At 37.2% G+C, this 21,567-nt stretch overlaps 1 protein-coding gene across 1 annotated transcript in view; it reads left to right on the forward strand.

The window, feature by feature from the left end:
• GABRA5 (gamma-aminobutyric acid type A receptor subunit alpha5) overlaps window positions 1–21,567 on the forward strand; it is an 82,802-nt gene that overhangs the window by 29,682 nt on the left and 31,553 nt on the right. The gene's annotated exons all lie outside the window — the stretch shown is intronic.

Here is a 21,567-nt window from a genome sequence, read left to right on the forward strand (position 1 = left end):
GAACATTAATTGACCATATGTTTTGGGGTTTATCTGGATTTTATAACTGTTCTGTTGATCTATGTGTCTACATTTGTGCCAGTACCACACTATTTTGATTGCGAAAGGTTTGTAATATAACTTAAAGTCTGGAATTGCGATGCCTCCAGCTTTGCTTTCTTTTTTTCAAGTTTGCTTTGGCTATTCAGGTCTTCTGTGGTTCCATACAGTGGTCATTTAAATATAATGTTGAATTCAAGTTTCTAATATTTTATTATGAATTTTTGCATCTGTATTTACCAGGGGAATTGATCTTCAGTTTTCTTCTCTTATAGTGTCACTGTCCAGTGTTGGTATCAGAGTAATGCTAGTCTTGTAAAATAAATTTTGGAGTCTTCTCTCCTCTTCATTATTTGGAAAAGTTTGAGAAGGTTTGGTGTTAATTCTTTAAATATTAGAAGATTTTGCCACTGAAACTGTAAGGTCCTGGGCTTTTCTATTTTGGAGGTTTTTGATTGCTGATCCAATCTCCTTACTCATTATTCATCTGTTTAGATTTTCTATTTCTTTCTGATTCAGTGTTGGTAGGTTGTATGTTTCTAGGAATTTATTTATCTCCTCAAGATTATCCAATTTGTTGGAAAATAATTATGTCTGTCAGGTCCATTTGGTCTGAAGTATGGTTCAAGTTCAATGTTTCCTTGTTGATTTTCTGTCTCGATGAACTATTCATTGTTGAAAGTGAGGTATCGTATTGTGTGTTTCTCTTTTCAGATCTGTTAGTATTCAATTTAGGTTTTACATTTTGTATTACGTGTAGGTTTTCCATGTTGAGTGCATATATATTTCTGGTTTTATCTTCTTGATGAATTGACCTCTTTAAAATTATATAATGACCTTCTTTATCTATTTTTATCTTTTTTTGGCTTAAAATTTATTTTGTCCTATATAAGTGTAACTACTGCTGCTCTCTTTTCATGTCCATTTGCATGGAATATCTTTTTCCATCTATTAACTTAGAGCCCATGTATGTCCTTAAGGCTAAATTGAATCTCTTGTAGGTTATATGTAATTAGGTCTAGTTTAGTTATCCATCTGGCCACGCTATGTCTTTTGATTGGAAAATTTAATCCACTTACGTTGACAGATAAGAACTTACTAATGCTATTCTATTAATTGTTTTCTTGCTGTTTGGTAGTTCCCTTGTTCCTTTCCTCTCTCTTGTTGTCTTCCTTTGTGAAATGATATTTACATGAGGCTTCCATAAAACATCATGTGAATAGGGGCACCTGGTGGCTCAGTTGGTTAAGCGTCTGACTTTGGCTCAGGTCATGATCTCACGGTTTGTGAGTTTGAGCCCCGCGTGGGGCTCTGTGCTGACAGCTCAGAGCCTGGAGCCTGATTTGGATTCTGTCTCTCTCTCTGTCGTTCTCTTTCTCCCCCCCCCCCCCCACTTCTTCTCTGTCTCTCTCTCTCTCAAAAATAAAGTGTAAAAAAAATTTAAAAAACTTATGAATATCACAATCTATTTTATGCTGATAAAAATTTATTCTCAATCATATACAAATTCTCTACCTTGCTCTCTTGTTTTTAATGTCAGAATTTATCTCTTTATATTGTGTATCATTAATGAATTATTGTAACTATATTTGTTTTTAATACTTTTTTCCCTTTTTTTAAGTTTATTTCTTTATTTTGAGACAGGGAGCATGAGCAGGGGAGTGGCAGAGAGAGAGAGAGAGAGAGAGAGTGAGGTGGAATACCAAGCAGGCTCCACACTGTCAGTGCAGAGTCTGATGTGGGGCTTGAAGATTATGAGATCATGACCTGAGCCAAAATCAAGAGCAGAACTGACTGAGCCACCCAGGTGCCCCCATACTTTTTGTCCTTTACCCTTTTTACTAGTATTGATGGTTAACATACCACCATATAAGAGTATTACAGAGTGTTCTTAATTTGTCTATATGCTTATCTTTACCAGTGTGTTACATATTTCATATGTTTTCATGTTACTAATTAGTGTCCCTTAATTTCAGCTTGAAGAACTCTCTTCAGCATTTATTATAAGACAGGACTAGTAGTGATGAACTCCCTCAGCTTTTGTTTGCTAGGGAAAGTCTTTATGACACCTTCATTTCTGAAGGACAACTTTATCAGGTAAAGTATTCTTTGTTGGCATTTTTTTCTTTTGCTTTAGTACTTTAGGTGTATCATCTCATTCTCTCCTTGCCTGCAAGGTCTTTGCTGAAAAATCCACTGATAGCCTTGTGGGGGTTCCCTTGTATGATAGAATTTTTTTTCTCTTAAGGCTTTTAGAATTCTATGTGTCTTTGATATAAGACAGTTTGGTCATAATTTGTCTTGGAGAAGATTGTTTTGGGTTGAAATTTTTGGGTGACCTACTAGCTTCATGGACTTCGGTATCCAAATCTCTTTTCAGGTTTAGGACATTCTTATTTATTTCTTTAAATAAGCTTTCTACTCCCATCTCCCTCTCTTCTCTTTTCTGATGATGATACATTTTTTTTCTTTGATGGTGTCCTATAAATTCCATAGGTTTTCTTCATTAATTTTCATTCTTTTTTAACTTCTCTGATGGGATAATTTCAATTGATCTGTCTTCTAGCTCAATGATGCTCTTTTTCTTGGTCAAGTCTGCTTGTGAAGCTCTCCATTGAATCCGTGTAGTCATTGTCTTTTTCAGCCCCACTGGTTGTTTTTAGTTCTTTGTTTCTTTATATTTTTGTTTCTTTATATTTTGTTGATCTTCTTATTATGACCATGATTATTTCCCTGACATTGTTAAATTATTTATCTGTGTTCCCCAGTAGTTCTCAGAACATCTTTAGAACAATTATTTTGAATTCTTTGTTGGGCAATTCCTAGATCTCCATTTCTTTGGAGTAATTTAAAAGAGGTTTACTGTATTCCTTCAGCGGAGTCATGTTTCCCTGATTCTTTGTGAACTCTGTAGCCTTGAATGGTTGTCTGCACGTTTGAAGAAACAATACCCTCTTTCAGACATTCTAGACTGATATCTGGAAGGGAATCCTTTCAGTTACTGGTGGGAGCACACTAGATGGTGATATTACCTTGAGTCTAGTGGCATACAGGACCAAATGCAGACCATGTGTGACCCTCAGTCCAGGGGGCATGATGTCTCTTCACCTCAGTCACTGGGTTCCACAGCACTAACAACTGCATGGTCCTTGGCAAACACTTCACTGAGTGGCTGCCCTAGGAACCAGGGCAGGTGGCTGTGGTGGCCAGAACCAGTGGTGTGCATACACTGGCTGTAGGAGCCAGCTGCAGGTAACTGTGTAGTAGCAGGGGCTGGTTGCATGTACTGGTGGAATCCAGGAAAGGCCTGGGCCCAACTGTGGCCTCACTGGCAACACAGAGGCCTTGGATGTCTGTGTGCACTACCGTAGTTGCTGGGTTATACCACAGGTACATGGTGGTAGAGACTGGTGACTGGGATCAGGCTGGAAGATGCTTATTCACGGCTGGAGGGGCTAGCTGCAGTTCTTGGGCTCTGGCAGGGGTACAGTGAAGAGGAACTCAGCCAGCTGGCACCGGTGAATGTGAATACTTGAGGGGCAAAAGCTGGCAGAATCTGCAGGGTTTCCACTTTGGCTGTGTTAGCCTTTGGTTTCTTCAATAGTAAAACCTACTAGTTTGCCTGCAGAGCAGATTACTGTAAATCACTCTTGCACCTGCTGTGTGGCTACTGCTGGCAGCCCCTGTGTTTATTCCTTGTTCTTCACCACCTCCATATGTGTCAACATTGCCAGTCTCAGTTGAGTGTAACTGAAGTGGGAACTTTATGTGGTGCCTCAAAAGGCCAGGGAAGCTGGTCATTCACTTAGCTCTTCCTTCGCTGGTAGGGATACTCTTCTACCTGGGGAGTGTCCTCTTGGCTCTGAATAATGCCAACTGGAGTGGGGGTGGGATGATGCAACAAAGTAAAGCTGTCTTCCTATCCTTTCTGTGTGGTTATCCACAGGTGTTTGTTCCACTGTGTTGCTAAAGTTTCTTAAGTGGACTCCAGGTCTCTAACAGAGCTGTTTTTGTTTGTGGATAGCTAATTGTTGATCTTTGTGGGGTTATAGATACCGGACTCTCCTAAGTTGCCATTTTGATGATGTCACTTCCCTACAATGTTTTAACTAGAGTGATTTTTAAAAAAAAAAAGCATTGCAAAAGTGTGAATAACCAAATAGACTATAAGTATTTTAATAGACATCCAATAAGGAAATATTAAACATTGCTAATCTAATTTTTGTTATTGAAATTATTTTCGTTTACAGTTGAACCTAAATTTTTTCCACAATGCTTTAGGTAATATTAATAAGGTCAGTAAATACACACTATTAAATATAAGCTTAGGAAATGTTATTACCTGTTAGCATTCAGACACAGAGAAGAAAAAGAACATGGGAGAATAATCGGAGGGGCCCTTTAGGCTGGGAGTAGTGCCAGAATGGCTTCTTTAAGTCATTTTGCAAATGAGGCAGCATTGGGTGGGTAAGAAAAGGGGTATGAGTAGATGCGCAGAGCTCAGTATTTTTAAGGAAATAAGCACAGGCTGATGTGGGGAGTGAGGTGCATTCTACAAAATGCATTGGGGACCTCTACTGTGATTTAAGCTTAGGAATCTGCTGCCTTGTGGAAAAATATAGTTTAAAGAAATCAGGCTTCCAAGTGGAATTAAGGAGCTTTTATGGGGTGCTTTCCATATCTAGGCAGGAAATAAGGAAGACTCTGCCAGAGGCTGAAGCCATAGGAAAAAAAAAAATGGACAGAGTCATTTTGGAGTGCGGATTGACAGGATTTGCTGATAGAATTGATATGGAGTGATGTATAAGAAGTGTCAAAAATGATTCCCATCTGTCTTGCAGAAGTTGTGCTATTCCTCAAATACTCCTTAAATCAAGAAAATGATTTGAAGGAATGAGTGAATGGGGACACTTTAAGGGCACCAGTGTTTCTTAAGAAGGTCAAAGAAAGGTTGAATTTTGTTTTAAATAAATTGAGCTTGTGTAGTCTCTGAGACTGCTAAGTGAAGGTATGTAGCACATACAAAATGCAATCAAACTAGGTGTTTTATGTTTGATTCTCAGTGAATTACTAAACCCTTTCCCTGCATGTGGAGTAGCAGAGACAAAGCTCTGGACAGCAGGTGGTCAGTGTACCAGAGCTCATGCTTAGGGGTTGGCAGACAGACATGATCTTTTCCTGGTTGTCTCTGGGTGGTGTCCACTGGGGTGGTGTTTACCTCCATCTCTTGTGTTCTGTCAGGCCCCAAGCATATACGCTATGCTTTGTTTACATAGATAACCAAAAATTTCAAATGCTTCTGAAGGACCTACTCCTTCCCCCCTCCCCACTCTGTTTTCTTGGTGCACAATTGAGTTAGTGAGAATATTCTTCATGAAGATGTCAGTACTGGAGTTCGAGCAATGTGTGGGCATGTGTGTGTCGAGGGGAGGGAGTGAGAGGATAGACTTTAATCTCCTTATTGAAAGTATATTATTAACCAGGGAGAGGAGAGGCAAGATGGATCTGTTTGGCCTAATCCTGAGTGTCCATTTAAATAACTAAGCAATTATCCCAAGAGCTGACCCACAGTCTGACTGCTTCCCTCCCTTTGCTCAGCCCTTCACTTAACCATCATTTTCTCTCCACTTGCTCTATCTCTTCATCAGTTTAAAATTACTTGAAAAGCTGTGCATTGAACACCATCCATGGAACCTGGATGTCACAGAGATGGAGGCTGGCATATTTGGGAATACACAGTGACCAAGGGGCAGGGGCCTGGCTTTGTGGGTTGGGGAGGGGCAACGTGTTCACAGAAATGATATCTGAGCTGAGTCTTGAGGAGGAGGAGTTGGGGTAAGGGATGGAGTTGTAAGGGTGTTCTAGACATAGGGACAAATGTACAAATGTAAAAGTATCAGAATCAAGTAGTTAGTTTAGAAGTGTGTGCTGTAGCAGGAATAAGACCTAAATGATGGACAGGGGCTGATTCAAAGGATCCCTATATTTGGGGCTAGTTACTTTTACTTTGGGCTGTGGGAAATTTTAAGGAAAGGATCAGACCCTTTCCTGACCACCCATATAGGCCACATATCTCCTTTCCTCCTCACATATCTGTGTAGGACTAGGAACCACCATTTCCTTTTAATAGGAGAGGAAGTCATGAGGTCAGAAGCCATGTCAAAATCACCAGGTGAAAAATAAGGGCTAGGTCAGTTTTGAACATTTTTATAATAATGCTAGGTCTGTATATTATATAAGGAAAAAAAAAACTTCATCATATCTTGGGATTTTATTCACATAACTTGTAAAATTACACACTTCTAAAATAGAAGTCAAATGTAAAAACCCTTCATGAAACAGTAGTAAAGGACTAAAAAAAAAGTCGCCAGGTGAGAAAGTCCTTCCCCAGACAGCAGGGTGCAGGAGGCTTGGACCTATGGCATGGGGACCACCATGTACAGCAGCTACAGCATTCACTTCAGAAAAAAAAAAAAAAAACACCAAAATAAAACCCTTCTGGAAGGGATCCATGTTTCCATGTAATGACTACGATTCTCTCTGAACACTTGGGCTACTTAAGGAGAAAGAGACTAACCATGTGTCTGGTCCATAAACTTTATTCATCAGACAGGCTGGCAGTAGTCTGGCTCTGCCACTTCACCGGGCAACATCATCTCTCAGAGTCTGGTTCCCATCGGGAAGATTAGAACAGTCACTATAGCATCTCCTTGAGTCAGAGTCATCAATGAGATGGGTGCAGGCAAGGTTCCTGACACAATATCTGCCTGGGCTGGAGCCTCACACAGGAGGTGCTTCTGTGTACAGCCCGCATTATGCACAGGACAACACGCGTTTACTCACAGCTTTGGGCTTTAGCACTTTCTTTGTCACCTATTTATAACAGCAGGTCCAAGGTTGGCAAGGATCTTTTCCCAGTCACATCCAGTTTCCCCTCAGTTTTCCCTCATCTTCATCTCTTGGCCTTCAGAACACTGGGGCACTAAAACATTCATTATTCTTCACTGCTTGTATTTTCCTGTAATCTCTGGTCACCAGAACTATTCTTTCCTTGCTCACTAGGAAGGATGCTAAAACCTGTTATTCATAGCCACTCAAGGTGTGTTGTGTGCTGTCTCTAGAGGAGGTTGGGTATATATTTTGCCCTATGCTGTACATAATTTAACTGAGACTTGGCTGTGTGGACATACAGACGTAGCTGGGGCTAACAAAGTAGGGTTCCTCTAGTGTTTTGTCTTCTAGTGTCACTCTTGGTTTTCTTCTCTGAAAACTGATCTGCTTCTATGGGTCCAACTACTGTCTATCTACCTATATGCTTTAAACACAGTCAAGCCCTGATTAATGGCCCACAGGATACCATACCCTCATGCACATCCTGCCAAGTTCTGAAACTCATCCCAGAGTTTTAAAATTGTGACTGATTCCCTAGTTTTTTGTTAACCAGCTGGTTTTGTGTATCACTGCTGCTTTTTATTATTTCTCTATCATACTGCACTGGCTCTTCCAGGGACCACCATTTACCTAGCTAGCATGGTTTAGACCAATCAATGCCACTTTTAGGGAATCCACTGTGTACTGAGGACATGGCTGACCCATGGAGGAATTTTGTAGTGCTTGTTTTATCACCTTTTCTAAAATAATTCGCCTTTTATAAGTTGATGATCCTTGGGTACTGGTAGGCTTGAACTTAGTAATTTGAAGAATAGTGAGAGAAACCTGAAGCCTTTCTTGATTCACAGAAACTCCAGATAATCTAGAATATTTGTCTGCTTTGTAGGAATTATAGACTGTCACAAAATGAGTTTCTATAGATTCCACATGTAAGTGAGGTCATATAGTATTTGTCTTTTTCTGTCTAACTTATTTCACTTAGCACAATTCCCTCTAGGTCCATCCACGTTGTTATAAATGGCAAGATTTAATTTTTATTTTATGGCACAATAACTAATATTACATTACATGTGTGTGTATATGCATATATAGCATGTACTCTTTATCCATTCATAAAAAAATGAACAAAAAAAAACCCAGAAACAGGCTCATAAATACAGACAACAAACTGATGGTGGGCAGGGGGAGATGTGTGCAAGGATGGGTAAAATAGACAAAGAAGATTAAGATGTATGGACTTCCTGTTATAAAATAAATAAGTCATGGAGATGAAAAGTACAGCATAGGGAATGTAATGAATAATATTGTAATAACTGTATGGTAACAAATAGTAACTATATTCATCGTGGTGAGCATTTCATAGTGTGTAGAATTGTTGAATCATTATATATATACCTGACTTAATAAAATATTAGTATGTCTCCTACACCTCCATAAAACAAGGAATTTGCCATAGTAGAAAATAGAGCATTTTGAAATGTGAATTATAAAGAAGAGATTGAGAGGAAAACCACAGTGATTAAAATTGAGAGAAATGATTGGCAGTTAGAAAATCACTGTCAAGTCTCTGAGTATGGAAAAGGAAATCCTCTCTGCTCAGTAAATAAAGGCCAACAGAAAACAGCCCAAACCCTTGCATCATAGAGGATGCAGGCTGCCACTCTGATGTGGCCACCCTTGAACTCAGTCTTCTTAGCATCACTTAGTACATCAATTGTCTGTCTTTGCACCCACATGCTGCAACACTATACTTTATATTAGCTCCCCAAAAGAAGGATGTGGTGTCATCATTGAAAAGATACTAGGTTATTAAAACATATTAAATAACATTCTAAAAGCAGCTAAAATTTCCCACTCATTATGTAGAGCATTCAGAAATCTGAAAGAAGAGATCCAGGAATTGAAAACAGCAGCATCTTTAGAGTGAAAGACTGGCACTGGTGTTGATGTCCCTGAGAGCTTTCACATCACTACTTAGCATGTGCTATGCCCTAAGCTCTAAGACCTCTTTGTAAGCCCAGTAGGCTGTTGTTTTTCTGTTCTTTATATAATTTATCCTGTCTTTAATATTTTCTTCCTTCAATTAGCTTTGGGTTTAATTTGCTTTTCTTTTTCCAGTACTTAATATATGAAATTAGGTTGTTGCTATGAGATTTTTCTTCTTTTTTAATTTAAGCATTTACAGCTCTAAATTTCATTTTGAGGACCGCCTTTGTTGCATGTCATAAGTTTTGGTATGCTGTGTTTTTTATTTCCATTCATCTCAAAGATGTGTTCTTATTTCTCTTGTGATTTAGTTTAGATTCATTTGTTATTTAGGAATGTGTTGTTTAACTTCCACATGGGGTGAAATTTTCATATTTCCTTATGTTACTCATTTTTAGGTTTATCCATTATGATCACAAGAAATTCTTTGTATGATTTCAATATGTTTAAATTTATTGAAACTTGTTTTGTGACTGAACACATGGTCTATCCTGAATCACGTTCCATGTTCTCTTTAAAAAAAAAAAAGTATATTCTGCTGTTGTTGGATGGAGTGTTCTATATATGGCTGTTTGGTTTCATTGGTTTATAGTGTCTTCTGTTTCAGTGTTCTGTTTTCTGGTCAGTACTCTGTCCAGTTTTCCTAACCATTATTGAAAGTGATGTATTGAAGTGAGGTTCATCTATGTGTATAATTTCTATATATTCTTGATAGTTTGAGCCTTTTATCATTGTATAGTGTCTTTCTTTGTCTTTTATAACAAATTTGGTCTTAAAGTTCTCTTTTTATTATGGTTTTAATAGAATGTCTTTTTTTATGTTTTCATTTTCAATTTATCATATTTATGCTGTTGCAGGCAGCATAGTTCATATTTATTTATTGATTCTATGAGTCTCTGGCTGTTAATTGAAGTTTTACTCCATTTATATTTAATATAATTACTGACAAGAAAGGACTTTGCCTTTTTTCTATTTGGTTTCTGTATGTCTTATTTCTTTTTTATTTCTTAATTCTTCTATTAGTATCTTCTTTTGTGTTCAATTCATTTTTCCCTAGTGTACCATTTTAATTCTCTCACATTTCTATTACTGTATATATTTTTTAATTATTTTCTTAGAGGTTACTCTGGATTTACATTAACATTCAAATTCATGACAATCACGTTTGAATTAATACCAACTTAGTTTCAGTGACATATATAAACTTTGCTCATATAGCTTTGTTCCTTTATATTTCTACTGTAACAAATTAGATCTTTTAATATAATGTGGTCACAAACATAGATTTATAATTCTCATGTTATGAGTTTGTCTTTTAAATCATATAGGATAAGAGAGGGGTTATAACCAAAAATATAATAATCCTGGCATTTATATTTATGTATGTTATTAAAACTTGGAACAATGCCCAAAAAATGAAAACTCTCTTAGTCTTTGCAGCTAAGTTCTGTGTGTGTTGGGCACTCCTTCATTACTTAGGCAGTTTACAACTTCCATAGCTTTCATGTCTTACTTGTGCAACGCCTTTAGGTCAGCTGAAGATGAGAATTTAGTCTTCTTGGGTCTTTTCTAAACATGCATCCAATCCTGGACATGAACACATTTTTCTAGATTCTCTGGAATATGTGGAGCTTTCCAGCCCTTTCTTCCCCAAGAGTTTCTTTCCCAAGCCTCTCCTTCCTAGATTTTTCAGTCTGTCTTTTGCTTGCCCAGCTGTATACATTGCACCATGGCTGCAGTGAATATATTTGTATTTAAATGTTTTGAACAAATGATTCCTTAGAGGATACCCCAGCCCTGGAAATCTCTGAGTCATTCCTTCAGCAATCCACCTTCTGCTCCTCTTACCAGCAGCCTGCATCAGGAATGCATGCTGCCATTTTCAAGGCCACTGCAGAGCTAGAAAATGGGGACGGGTAACAGAATAAGTTCAAATACCACAGAGCTTGCTCACTGAAATTCAGGTATTCTTTTTCTTCATTAAGTATTCTCCTGGCTGTTGTAAGTTCTTTATTAGATTCTAGTTTTCTAAAAAAAAAAAATATGCTGACACTTTTTGTCACCTTACTCATTGCATTTGTGCATGTTCCTTAATTCACTACTTTTGATGATGTCACTTTTACTTCTTTCCTAGAATTTTTAAAACATCTATCATGTGTCAGGCATTGTATTACATATTTATATTCAGGGCTTAAAACAGCACTGTATAATAAACTTTATAATCCCTTTTAGATGATAGTTTGTGCCCAAGATAGTTGAGTGACACAATAAGTACATGGAGACTGAGATGAGAGTTGAAGGGTCTGTTTGATTCCACTGCCTCTTCTATCTGCTTTCTCCTCCATTATGGTATTGTTGGCCTTATACTTTATTATTAAAGGCATACTTGAGTTTTATTTTGAGAAAGGAACTTCTTTACATATTTGTGCTCTTCCTTTTTTGCAACATGTTTTTATTGTTCAGGCTTGTCTTTATTTTTTTATATTTGATCTAGTAAGAAGGATTATTGCTGGACATGTGAATACATATAAAAATTTAAACAGAATATTTATATGCTCACATTAATTATTACAGAGCCTTCCTGAGAAATATGAGCCTTAAGAATAGATACCAGCCATATTAATCAAAATATATCAATAAAGTTTATCCCCTTTTGATAAGAAATATGCTAACTTTGCAAAATTATCTCACATATGCTAGTTTTCCCAACATAAATGAAAATTGCTGACATCTTATTTCCAACAATTGAAGAGGAATGCAAAGTTTAGAGAGAATTTTTAGCCCAGTATAATTACGATGGTTGGTCTCATGGATGTTCCTATTACATCAAGAGTACAAAATGAGGGGCACCTGGGTAGCTCAGTTTGTTAAGTGTCCAACTCCTGATTTCGGCTCAGGTTATGGTCTCATGTTTCATGAGGTCAGGCCTCAGCGCAGAGCCTGCTGGGACTTCTCTGTCTCCCTGTCTCTGCCCCTCCCCACTTGGGCTCTCTCTATCTCTCAAAATTAAATAAACATTAACAAACAGAGTAGAAAATGAACAATGAACTGACTAATGAAATCTGTAACTCAAGCTTGAAGTAAGTTGTAGAAGTTGGATCTATTGCTAAAAAGGAAACATTTATTATGTTATCTCAATAACAGATTTTTTTTGAAAGGATGAAACTCTACAATTGTATAAACCAGAACATTCATCATCTTAGTGTATTATTATTTGACCTTTCAGGTAATTCTCTAAATTCTGCTTTTTACAAGGTTGCTCTTCACTGAATTTAAATTCTATTACATTTTAAGCAGGTCACTTTTAGCTCTCCACTAGCTACTTCCCATTCCCATACTTCACCAACCACTCGCAAATTTGGTATCTCATCCATTTTTGAGCACAGGCAAAAACCCTGCCTGTGATTTGTGTAGGGGCAGGGTTAGTGCTAAGGTGAAGACCCCTTGGGAGTTTGGCTATCCAGGACAAGCACAATGTCCCAGCCGTGAAAGCAACTAGGCTTGCAGTTTTGGTCTAGACCAAATCCAATTGCAGTAGGTCTACAACTATCACAGAAGGGACCAGTACGCACTGTACAGTTAGTAAAAAGTCAAGGAAATGGATGAGCCTGCCAATCACCTTGGGCTTCCAAAATAGCCTGTTCCCAGCTTGACAATGTTTAGATTTTAAAATTTCAGTTTTTATATAGTTGACTGAACTTTAGAATACATTTTTCTTCACTAGAGTGTATTATGATAAGTGAAATAAGTCAGTCAAAGACAAATATCATATGATTTCACTCATATGTAGAATTTAATAAACAAAACAGATGAACATAGGATAAGGGAAGGAAAAATAAAGTAAAAACAGAGAGGGAGACAAACCATAAGGGACTTTTAAATACAGAGAATGAAGTGAGGGTGTTGGAGGGGAGGAGGGTGGGAGATGGGCTAAATGGGTGATGAGCATTGAGTAGGGCAGTTGTACAGATGAACTCTGGGTGTCATATGTAAGTGAAGAATCACTGGGCTCTACTCCTGAAACCAATACCACACTGTATGTTAATATGTTAACTAATTTGAATTTAAATATATAAATTATTTTTTAAAAAGGAAGGAAAGTGGAAGATACCAATATGTCAGTTAAGAATGTCCTGCCTCTCCACTCCAAAAACACACTTTGTTGCCTGCCCTGGTAGGAGAGATGGATCCTGTAAACATTTCTCTTTTGCCAACTGGCATAACGTTAAGCTTTGTTAATAAAATGTGCTGAAGGGGGGAAAAACAAAGAATACCTTTTTCCTCAACACATTACTGTAAATTGTGGCTAGGTTCCCAAGAACTGGTAATTCCTAACTAACCAACAGTATGCATGGTGCATCATGTTAGTAGTGATTGTTTATAAGAAGACCAGTGTTTTCTTGCATTCTTTTATTTGATGAAAAATTTGCAGTTTTTTTTTTTTTTTTGAAGGCAGGCATACATCGGACAAAGCTCTAGTGGGACAGGGTTTTGGCATCAGGAAGATATCAAAGGAAAATTTCTGAAGGAGAAATAGCGCTATCTGTATTCCTATCACTAGTGACTTATTAAATGTATATAACTTATAATTATATATATACTATATATACATATTTGTATTAATAAAAATATCAATTTTCTGTAATTGAATGCATGAACAGACCTCTCTTCATTTGCTAATCTAGAGGTGAGTCAAATATAGGAAGAGGAGGCATATATACTCCTCAGAGCTGGGCTTCCTTTCAGACACCCCCTCACAGAAAAGCAGAAAAGATGCTTCTCACATGCAGTGTAAATATACAGTTCCATCAACTTTGAGGATGTAACTTAGCTATAGAACAGGAAGAACTCTCTAGCAGCATCCCTACTAAAGGGTTAAAGGGTCCCTCACAGCCCCACACCAGAGGCAGCACGATGAGGCTATAGTACAAGATGTAAAGATGCTGCCAGCAGGAATGCCAGGTGAGTAGCATTATCTTTGCTCCATCTCCAAACCCTGAAGCCTTTCATAAGGGAACAGCTATTGTAAATATAAAGTTATCTACAGTAAACATTCATCTGTTCTTTACAAAGACTCACTGGGCTAGAAAAGTGTAACGACCAATTTGCGCCTTATTTCTTTCCCATGACACCAATCATTAGAACTATTTAATTCTAAGAGTCCCAAAATGAATTTCATATATTGCCTGAGAGTCACTGTAACATCTTTCTAGAGAGGTTATGTTTCCACTGAGTGAATATAACTCATGTACATGGTGTACAGTTCAAAAACTGACCAAGCCAGGACATTTTGCATGAAATGCTATTTCATTGTCAAGGTCTGAGTTTTCATTGTAGCAAGCACTTTGTGAGATGTTTATATATTGGCTAATATTACCAAATTTCTTTTTTAACATTGGAAAATGGTTTTAATATATACATGGGAGGGTGCCAGGGTGGCTTAGTTGGTAAGCATCTGACTCTTAATTTCAGCTGAGGTCATGATCTCACAGTTTGGGAGACTGAGCCCTGTGTCAGGCTCTGCGCTGACAGGGTGGAGACTGCTTGGGATTCTCTATCTCCCTCTCTCTCTGCCCCTCCCCTGCTTGCATGGGTTCTCTCTCTCTCTCTTTCTCTCTCTCTCTCAAAATAAAGTTTTTTAAAAAACAAAATATGCATGGGGTTGCTGTTCAGCACACTAACAACTGGTTATTTGATTAGTAATACTATTTATTTGGTGAGGGGGAGACTACTATATTTATTTCCTATTGCCACTGTAACAAATTACCACAAATATAATGCCTTAAGGCAATTTATATTTATTATTCACTGCTCTGGATACCAAAAGTATAAAACAGTTTTTTCATGGCTAAAATCAAGCTTTTGGCAAGACTGTGTTTCTTTCAGATTCTCTAGGAAAGAATATATTTTTCCTTTTCCAGCTTCTAGAAGATGTGTGCCTTCCTTGGCCCATGGCCCATCACTCCTTCCATAATCACATCTTTCTCTGATTCTGATTCTGTTTCTTTCTTATAAGTAGTCCTGTGATTACATTGGGCTCACCTGGATTACCCAGGATAATCTCCCCATCTCAAAAGCTTTAATACCATCCATTTGAAAAGTTCCTTTGGCTATGGTAGGTAGGAAGGATTAGGACATGACCACCTTTGAAGGGGTTATTATTTTGCCTACCACAATCTGTGTTCTGGTCCCCTTCAAAACTCATGTGTATGTCTGACATGCAAAATAATTAACCCCATCCCAATATCTCCAAAATTCCAAACTCGTTACAGCTGTTAAATTAAAGTCCATAATCTCACCCAAATCTTGCCAGTTCAAAAGTTCCAAACCTCATTATCTGAGTTATCTAATCAGCTATACAAGAGGATCTGGGTATGATCTACTCTGAGTGCAATTCCTTCCCATCTATGAATTTGTGGAACTCAAGAAACAAGTTTCTGTTCCCAAGATCAAATGGCTGGACAGGCGTATAACAATTACAGATATTCCCATTTGAAAGAGGAGAAAATGTCAGGAAAAAATGAAGCACTATTCCCTCTCTCTGTCCTTTTCAGTACAAATTGGCAGTGTTTCTGCTGGTATAAAATTCTCAGAAGTCTTGTGTGTTTCCTATGTGTGTCTCAAGAATTCACACCATTAGATAAGAGGTTCCTACATAAATCTTTCGTTAATAATCTAGTCTTTATTCCTGGCTTTTGTTTACATGATTAAGGGGACTCAGGAGTCACACACCTAATCTCAAAGAGCCTACTGTGTGACTGCATACTCTGACCTTTTGACACTTGAGGCTTTAGCAAAAGGTCGCCCAGCCACACCCTAGTCTTTATTTTAAGAGCATTCTTTCCTGATAGTGAATCTCCTAATTATAGCATCTTTTACAACCCAGATAATCTGAGAATTTCCCAAATCATCAAGTCCTGGTCCCCTTTTTGTTGGCAGTTCTTCCCTCAACCTATCTTTTCCTTCTCATGTTTTACTATAAGCAAGAGGAAGAAAACAAGACACACTTCAACACTTTGCTTGGAAATTTCATCTAAATATCCAAATTCATCATTGTATCAGTCTCCTATGACTGCTGTAATAAATTACCACTAACTTGGTGGATTAAAACAGCACACATTTATTCTTTTATGCTTCTGGAGGCCATAAATCTGAAATCTGTGTCAAAGGGCAAAATCAGGGCCATATTTCCTCTAGAGGTTCTAGGGAAGAATCCATTTTCTTGCCTTTTCTAGTTTGTAGAGCTGCATACCTTGCATTCCTTGTCTCAGGGCATCTTCCTACATCTTCAAAGCCAGAAGCAAAGAGCATCTTTAAACCACCCTCTGCTTTCATGCATCACCTATATTTTTCTATGTATGTTGTAATCTACTTTTACTTTTCTCGTGTAAGAATCCTTGTGACTGCATTTAGTGCCACCTGGATAATCTCCCCATCTCTGGACCCTTAACTTACATCACATCTACAAAGACCTTTTTTCCATGTAAGATAGTGTTTACAGCTTCCCAGAATTAGGATATGATATCTTTGGGGGTCATTATTTAGCCTACTACAATTGCTTGTAAGTTTTGCTTTCCACATAATTGTAAATATAAATCAGCTAAGTTTTCTGTCACTATATAAGAAAGATTTCATTTCTTCCAGTTAGTTTCCAATAACATGTTCCTCATTTCCTTTTGAGCCTTTGTCTGCAAGATCTTTGATGCCCATATTCCTATCAACAGTGTCTTTATGACCATGTATTGTCAGTTTTCTCTGCCATGCACCTCACTTCCTTGCAGGTCTTCAGCACAGAATAATTAACATCCATGTTTCAATTAACAATCTGTTCAAGGAAGGAAAGTTTTATGTATTGTAAATCTCTATATGAATTTCAGCATCTGCCTACTGCCCAATTCCAAACTTATTTTCACACTTTTAGGTATTTGTTACAATAGTACCTCACTTATAAGTACAAAACTTTGCATTATTTTCCTATTGATGCTGTAACAAATTATCACAAATTTACTGGCTAAAACACAAGTAATTCATTTCCTGATAGTTCTGGAAGTCAGAAGTCCAAAAGGGTCTTACAAGGTTAAAACAAGTTATAGGTAGGATTGCATTCTTTCTGATTTCTCTAGGCGAGAATCTGTTCTTTGCCTCTTCCAGCTTCTAGAAGCCACCTGCATTCCTGAGTTCATGGCCACAGACTTTGACCTCTGCTTCTGCCATCACATCTCCTTTTCACATCACATCTCCTGATACTCCTGCCTCCCTCTCAAAATAACCCTTGTGATTATACTGGGCCTATATGGATAAACCAGGATATTCTCCCCTGTTGCAAGGGCCTTAATTTAATATATCTGCAAAGTTCCTTTGCCATTTAAAGTAATGTATCTATAGGTTTGGGGGTTTGAGGGGTAAGGACATGGGCATCTTTGTAGGACCATTTTTCTGCCTACCACCACCACATCTTCTGCACTGATGCATTGTTTTCATATAAATGAAAACGCTCAAATCTGAAGAGAATATTGGGTGGGAAGCTAGAGACTAACCTCCTTTTCACACTTAACTTTTTTTCTCAGAGAATAAAAACAACTGTTATTATGTGTCTTTTTCAAATGGGAAGACTGGACAAGAGAAGTTAGGCAGTTTTACAAAGGTAAAACAGTTAGTTAATGGCAAAGCCATTAACTCTAGAATTTCACTGTTTTAACCATTTAAAGTTCTCTCCACCGTGACCTGCCCCTGGTCAAGCAGAGAATTCTTTAGTGAGTTTAGGACCCTAAACCCTTGATTAGGATGATATAAATCCAAGTTGAAGCAAATATTTTAACTCACAAAATGTCCTTTCTTGACCCTAAAATTAAAATGTTGTTGAAAATTGGGATGCTTGCTTCAATAAGTTAATGCTTGAATGTCTTAACAGAGATTAGGAGCAAAATAGAAATTTGACCTCTGGGGCAAGAGTGTGGAAATGCTGGATTTTTGGATCCACCAGTAGTTTAGAGAAGTTTTTTCTGTAAGGCATATTTCTTAATCTTTTGGGCTTCATTTCCTTCAACTGAAAAGTGAAGGTTTCTGGTAGGTAGTCTGTATGACTCCTTTGAGCTAGGACAATCCATTATTCCATAGAGTGCTTTGATCTCAATTCTATATGAAGGAGGTTGGTTATACATCAAGGTACTCTATATTTCAGAGACCCCATCAATGGAAGGCTTGCTCTTACCTAGAGATATATATTTTTTTGTATTATGAAAGCATAGGCCATTTTTGAAATGTTTAAAGGGATAAAAAATTTAAATGTTGTTCCCCTACTGAGGCTGAAACATTTACTTAGGGGATTTAGCTGAATAATGTGTTCATCCTTTAGAAGAAAGACACTATCATATATTTTTCCAGTGTTTGGAACTCTAATCCTAAGGAAGTCTGTTAAAATGGGGGAACAATCCATGATGCTTTAATGATAGCATTTATTGAGATAGGAATTGTAGAATTACTATCTTTTTATATATTTTTTATTTTTTTAATTTTTTACTGGAATTATTTCTTCTTTAACATATTCTTCTTTTTAGATTCAGCTAAATTCTGTCCACATGTCTCTGCCCACCATCACTACACCCTCCATTTTTCCAGCTATATGCTGAAAGCAGACTCCTTGGTGTACAATCCTTATCATCTTTTTTATATATTTTTTTATTTTTATATTTTTTTATTTTTATATTTTTTACTGGGATTATTTCTTCTTTAACATATTCTTCTTTTTAGACTCAGCTAAATTCTGTCCACATGTCTCTGCCCACCATCACTACATCCTCCACTTTTCCAGCTATATGCTGAAAGCAGACTCCTTGGTGTACAATCCTTATCATCTTTAAATGTCAGTGCAGTGGTTTTCAGAAGGTAGGCAGCTCTCAGGACCAAGGAACCAGAATAAAGCAGGACAGAAGATGCATGCTGTCTTTAGTAAGAGTTGAGACCACTATGGCAAAAGGAAAGGCTTCTCATACCTCATAAACACAGGGTATTGGCCAAGAATGAAGGAAGACATGAGGAGAAGGGAAAAATCCAGGAGTAAGCAGTGTTTCCAAGGTGGGAGGTCAGGTCTCTCTGAGGGGATCTTCTCTGAGAAGTAGGAGCAAACAATAGAAATGCCAGGTGGTGGTGCCTCCAGTGGCCATTGACATAGAAACAAAGTACCACCACAAAGCACAGAAGGAAGAGAAATTAACTCTGATTCACCACACTGTCAAAAAACCAACAGATCTGGCTTCAAGTCAGCCTCCAGACCCAGTGGGCAATAAAGTGTTTCTTTATTTCTCAGTTATGTGAGCTGGCAGACGTGGCAGTATATAGAGGGAAGATTCTGCCCTGGAGAGACCATCTCCACATCAGCCTGATGATGGGAGTGGGACCATAAAGTTGTCAATATTGTATGTGTAGGGGGCAACTTGAAGACTGCAGAACTGGATCTGCTGGTTCAAGTCTGTAGTACCTGTGGCTGGGCTAGGATGGCCAGGATCACCTGAAGCATCCCCACTTCCACTCCACTCCACACTACCCCAACTATCTGAGCCCAGGGTCTTCTTTACACCTAAACTATTTGAACAGAGGCTGTAGACCAGCACAGAATCTCCAAATCAAAGCTGTTCTCCAAGCTCCTACAGCACTGTTATTTCTTGTGCTTATTTTTGCATTCATTGCTTTGAACCTGGCATTGTAGCTTTATATACACTTTCTATTTTCTTACTAAAAAATTTGCTTCTGAAGAAAATTCTAGATTTTCTGAGTTCAGTGTGAATTTATTCTCTAAAACATATTTGACTCATTTAAGTTCTCTGTCCCTCTATTTGCTTTACCTTAAAAATTTCTTAAATTCACTAAAAGCCAAATGAAGTTAACATTATTTTCTTTTGTGCTGACTGAAGGCTTTCCTCACAGGCTCTGATTTTTAGGTCATAATTTTCTTAATTCTAGTAAGTAAATACTTACCTTATCCACTTCATAGTCTCTAATAATAGTCCTTATACATAGTTTATGCTTGAAGAAGTCCATTGCAGTTTACTTATCATGTAAAACAATTTAAAAGTCTAACAAAAGCTAGTTAGTTTAATATATATACATTATTATATTATTTATTATTATACATAATTGATTTAATATGAAATATATGCGTATATATGTATATATGTTATACATACACATATGTATGTGTATATGAAATATATATTATATACGCATAGTATGAAATATATTATATATGTATATTTGTATATATGTTATATGTGTATAATATATCTAGTTATATATTCTATATGTACACACATACATATAGTCCAGACATCTGCATCCTATAATTATATAGTTCATCTTTCAAAGTAATCATTATGTAGAGATTTTCATGTGGGAAATATCCTGTTCTAATGTTAGACATACAAAAGACAAGAATGAAAGAAAATACATGTACATGTCAAAATTATCTGTACAGGGGCACCTGAATGGCTCAGTAGGTTAAGCATCTGACTTCAGCTCAGGTCATGATCTCACTATTTGTGAGTTCGAGCCCCACATTGGGCTCTGCACTGACAGCATGGAGCCTGCTTGGAATTTTCTACCTCCCTCTCTCTCTGCCCCTCCTACGCCCCCCTCAAAATAAATAAATAAACTTAAAAAAGTTTTTTTTAATATGTAGAAAAAATTTACCAAGTGAAATTACAAGTGAAATGATACCTACTTGTAGTTTTCTCCTTTAAAATTATTTTGTATATTTCCATATCCTTCTATGAACATATACCACATATCATTTTAAATACTATCTCCCTGCCTGCATGTCATACTTTGATGATGTGTTCTCATCTATGTGCACTTATACCATCTAAAAGTCACTCCATCTTTGGGGGAATGGCCCCTCAAACCAGAGACAGCAGAGGATTTCTTCTCTTTCATCAGCACAGACCTTTCTTGCACTAACACATAAATTTGTCTCATTCACAGTATACATACATTGACTTCTTTGTCTGTAATCATTAACTATGAATTAGGTACTCAGAGCAGAAGGCTAATCTGTTTTAACAGGAGGAAGTAGTGAAGGTAAAAATGAATGTTTTTACATTTTTATTCTCACTCTGGGCACAAAGGCAAGATCTGGACTCAATATAAGAGGGAAGGACCAATGGTGCTAATATCTTGAATTATTATTTGTCTAAAAATATAACTATAACATCTGTTTAAAGGTGAATATTTTATATTTTGATTTCATTCTATATAATTTAATTTTGTTTTAAATAGCAGAAGAAGGAATTTAAGAAACAAGATTAACTCATTAATGAAATTTAGATTCACTATCTAATTAGTAAAGTCTGTAGGGAAATAAAAGCACAACAATATGGCAATTTTGGAATTGTACAGAACCCATTCCCACTTAGTGTGTGGTGGATGTGCTGTCAGGAAGCCACTTCAGTCAGAGGCTTGGGCTTAAATCATTACTCCCTGACTTCATAGCTCTGCATACTTGTCCTGATCTTTTAATATCTATGCATCACTTTCCTTTCTCGTAAACTTGGATGTTAATAGCAACAAATCTCATAATGCTACTCTGATTAGATGTGTTAATGCAGGTAAGGCACCTATCACAGTGCCTGACATACAACTGGTAGATATGATGTCCAT

Source organism: Panthera tigris, chromosome B3 (assembly GCF_018350195.1).
Source record: "Panthera tigris isolate Pti1 chromosome B3, P.tigris_Pti1_mat1.1, whole genome shotgun sequence".
Classification (NCBI taxonomy): Eukaryota; Metazoa; Chordata; class Mammalia; order Carnivora; family Felidae; genus Panthera; species Panthera tigris.